Below are 3970 nucleotides of genomic sequence, written 5' to 3'. Positions count from 1 at the left end.
TGTGCAGTAAAATTTCAAAAAACTCTCATACAGTTCTTCAAAATGCCATGACATGATCTTTAGGGTAAATTTTAAGAGAAAATTCTCTCCGCGTAGAAACTCTCAAGCTATCGCTTACATAGACTTAAATTATTTACATATATTTATTAAATGCTCGTCGAGAAAATTATTTAAAAGTAACGCGTGCTTCTAGCGCGTTGTCAATACATTTATCTAATACACATTCAATTCCTTCAAAAAGAATTGTTCCGATTATACCATCACGCAGACACAATTGTTTTTTAGTCAATTGCATTAATCAACCTTTACATACCTAAATCTACATTCGCTTCGATTACATCCTCGCCAATCTTTTATCTGATTAGCAGTCCATATTCTTGTTTGATAGAACACCAATTAATTTATTAATTATAGTCCCCGCACGAATATAATTAATAAATTCGTGTTTTATTTATATAAAATAGTTTTCTTTTGAATTTTTCACGTACCTATATAACATAGTATGAAGAATTCCTCTAATTTGTACATGCGTTTTAAATAAATCACAGAAACGTCGGGCTATTTTTAGAATATATTCAGATAAATGTCTATCGAATGAATCGGTCTATTTTCGGCCTGTCTAGGCGAATTCTAACCGATGCCAAAATCTACTCTGTAAGATCGGGCGGCGCCGTTGTCGCGCACCTTTGAAATTAAATTATTTTGGCGCATCATCGAGCGCCAAAAAGATTCTTTCTTAACACTCCTGTGTCGACGCGCAAAACATTCCAAGGAAATCTGGCGCTCGTATAAATGAACCAACATATTTTCCCCCCTTTCACTCCTCAGGAAAATTCAACATTTACATATCGTTTCATGACGAGAGCACCGCTGCATCCTTCATATCGTTTTCGAATTGTTTTCTTAGTTATTTGCAATGCAACTTTTGTTAATTTCAGAGCACAAAAAGCAAATATTGAGTTTAAAATATTTTTAAAACGTAGAGGAAAGTCCCCTATTATGAGGCAAGTTCCCAATATAAGATAGCGGGGTTCTTGTTAAATTAATAATCATCATCTCTTTGGTTCCACCGTGAATTTATCGCTCGTGAAATCTGTTTAGTGGAAAGTTCATCGCTAGATCGTGTAATCGTCGCGAAAAAAAGATTTGTGATTGAATTTGGACGTTGAAAACCTGCTGTCTCACATTAGAAGCCTATCTCATAATAGGGGACTTTCCTCTATATTTATTAAATGCTTGTCTGGGAAATTATTTAAAAAATAACACGTGCTTCTAGCGCGCTACCAACATTTATCCGATACATATTCAATTCCTGCAAAAAGAGTTGACTTTAAAAATAACTCTTGCAATAACTGCGTACACGGAGAGAATTTTCTCTTAAGACACCCGGAAAATCACGTAACCTTGGGACAACATGGCACTTTGAAGAACTGTATGAGAGTTCTCTGAAATGTTACCATACATTCTACCAATAAAATGTACACTAATAGCGAATTCGCTTGCTTGCACTAGTGCGCACTGAGCGCACGCTAAGGCACATGTTTATAGTCAATTGTTATATTTAACATTGCCTTAAATATATGTTCAAAGAGTATTTAGCCAAGAAGTGATCCGTATGGATGCTACACAGATCATTTCACTGGCTAAGAAATATTTCGAGAAATATTTCAGACGATCCTTAAACGTAAGAATTGACTGTAAACAAGCCTTTGTGTGTACTCAGTGCGCACTGGTGCAAACAACCGAATTCGCCACAAGTATAATTGCTAGTAGAATGTTTAGTAAAATTTCAAAAAACTCTCATGAAATTCTTCGAAACGCCATGTTACAACGCCGACGATTATATGATTTCCAGGATTAATTTTAGGAAAGAAATTCCGTGTACAAAAATGTCTCTATTGTACGGCTCGAATAATCGCGGGAATTTGTAAATGATCGGTAATACGCTCGCGTATTCAGCTGTGAAAGCGTTAACGATCGTCTCTTCTCTTCTTTCTTCTCCTCGTTCTCTTCAAAGAGTACTATTGCTGTCCCTTTAGAGCTGTTCATTTGTCACTTGCCAGCAATTGCTAGCGAACGGAAAGCAAACGGTCGCGCTACAATTCGCTGTTGCAGTGTCCACGATTTGATCGCAATTTATCACTTGATCGACGTACTGTTTAACAGTAATCGCAAAATCGGGATGAATCTGATATCAGTGCACTCTCGCACGTTCCATATCGATTCGATTCTAATCGGCGATAATAGATAAATCCTCAACATCTAGCGTACCGAAGGCGACTCTTACTGGCTCGCTCTCGTCCCTTGGAAGGAGAATAGGTCTCAGCTGCGACCTACCGCATCCAATTCCATGAAGAGCGCGTTTTTCGAGCCCGTTACATTTTTAAGCGTATACGTGCGAAATCGCGGGTAGGACCGGGCGGAACATCGCGCGCCACAAAGGAGACTTTACGCGACGGCAGCACAAACGCTAACTGCGACAGAACAACAAGCAGCACCGAAGACACAAGGCTACAACCTGCGGTTAAAATTATATTCTAAATGCGGGTGCGAGGTGTCGTATAGATGCACCTCGCGAAGGTCGGACGTCCACGTGCGTTTTCCGATTGATCGTCCCCTGAAAAGCGTCAATGAAGTATCCTTGCTCTTTAAAGCCTCGTCTACACAGAAGTCGTAAAGTCGTAGTCGTAAGAATAGTAGACTATGACTTTCTGATTATGATGTGTTGATTTGATGTATAATGATTGGTTAATTCTTACGTGTCCGACTGAATTGACCAATTAAGCCTCGTCCACATAGAAGTCGTAAAGTCGTAGTCGTAAGAATAGTCGACTATGATTGGTCAATTCTTGTGTGTCTGACTGAATTGCCTAATTACAGCCGATTATTCTTACGACTGCGACTCTGCGACTCTCATTGTAGACCCAGCATAACTCGCCCCGCGAATTGCTCTGGCATTTAAAGGCCTGCAGCTCCGAACAAATTTGACCTTTCCTATAATACATTTTTATCAAGTTCGCGATCTGTGCGACTCCATTAAAACGCACACTGTGAAAAATGTCCGATTAAATATAATTGGATAATCCAATTAGCCATCGAAAAATTAGCCATCAAAAACACGATTTAATTGGATTATCCCATGAAAAGTTTTCTCAGTGCACGTTTCAAAGGGTTAAACGAAACAAACAGGGATCTTTTCCTCGAGAATTTTACGAGTTGCGAGGAGCTCGTTGCGGGCGCAAAAGTTACTACCGCCGTAACGTTAATTCGTTTTGCGGCTGTCGTCGACGAGGAGGCCATCGCGCGTCTTAATGGCCGACGTGAAAAGCCTCGGGGGGTACTCGAGAGAGCGGAAGAGACGCGAAAGCTTTGTGCGTTCACCAAAACGAGTCCATGCCCTGTCGGATCGGTCGAGCGTGTGGCCCTCGCAAACCGGCCCCGACGGTTTTCGGCAGAAACGCAGCCGCAATATCGATTCGCGCCGGCGAGTAGTTGCCGCGAAGCCGAGACAGCTCGCGCTCGCGTATTTATAGATGACACATTTAGGCCAGAACGGTTTAAACTATCTTTATTTTGGCAGGTCAGCCTCCACTCGGTCGCCGGCTCTCTCCAGATCACCGATCTGCAATGGTCAGTCCCCAGCCTCCACTCGGTCGCCGGCTCTCTCCAGATCACCGATCTGCAATGGTCAGTCCCCGCGACCGGCAATTAAAATCCAAGACCTCTCCGCAGTCTCCGCTGCCGCCGATCTCGCCTCGACGTGAATATCTGTTAAAAGCGAACGCGCTGCATCTCGTCCCTTTTTTGCTCTAGTAGAGAAAAGTACCCTATCATGAGATAGGCTTGTAATATGAAGTAGAGGGGTTCCTGCTAAATCAATAGGCATCATCTGTTGGTTCCACCATGAATTTATTATCCCTGGAGTGAAATCTGTTTAGTGGAAAATTGATTGCTAGATCGTGAATATCTG

At 41.6% G+C, this 3970-nt stretch overlaps 1 protein-coding gene across 3 annotated transcripts in view; it reads right to left on the bottom strand.

Moving 5' to 3' along the window:
• Nucleotides 1-2490, bottom strand: part of LOC105558623 (centrosomin) — a 16015-nt gene extending 13525 nt beyond the window's left edge. For 2 of the 3 annotated variants that reach the window (XM_012006407.1, XM_012006409.1), the window contains exon 1: nt 2272-2490. The gene's annotated coding sequence lies outside the window, so the exon portion shown is untranslated. The remainder of the gene's footprint in view (nt 1-2271) is intronic. The other variant, XM_012006408.1, reaches the window with a different exon arrangement.
• Between the last annotated feature and the right edge of the window lie 1480 nt (nt 2491-3970).

This window comes from Vollenhovia emeryi, unplaced genomic scaffold, assembly GCF_000949405.1.
Source record: "Vollenhovia emeryi isolate VEMERY1.0 unplaced genomic scaffold, V.emery_V1.0 DF939326.1, whole genome shotgun sequence".
Classification (NCBI taxonomy): Eukaryota; Metazoa; Arthropoda; class Insecta; order Hymenoptera; family Formicidae; genus Vollenhovia; species Vollenhovia emeryi.
This window is presented reverse-complemented; position numbering and strand designations above follow the sequence as displayed.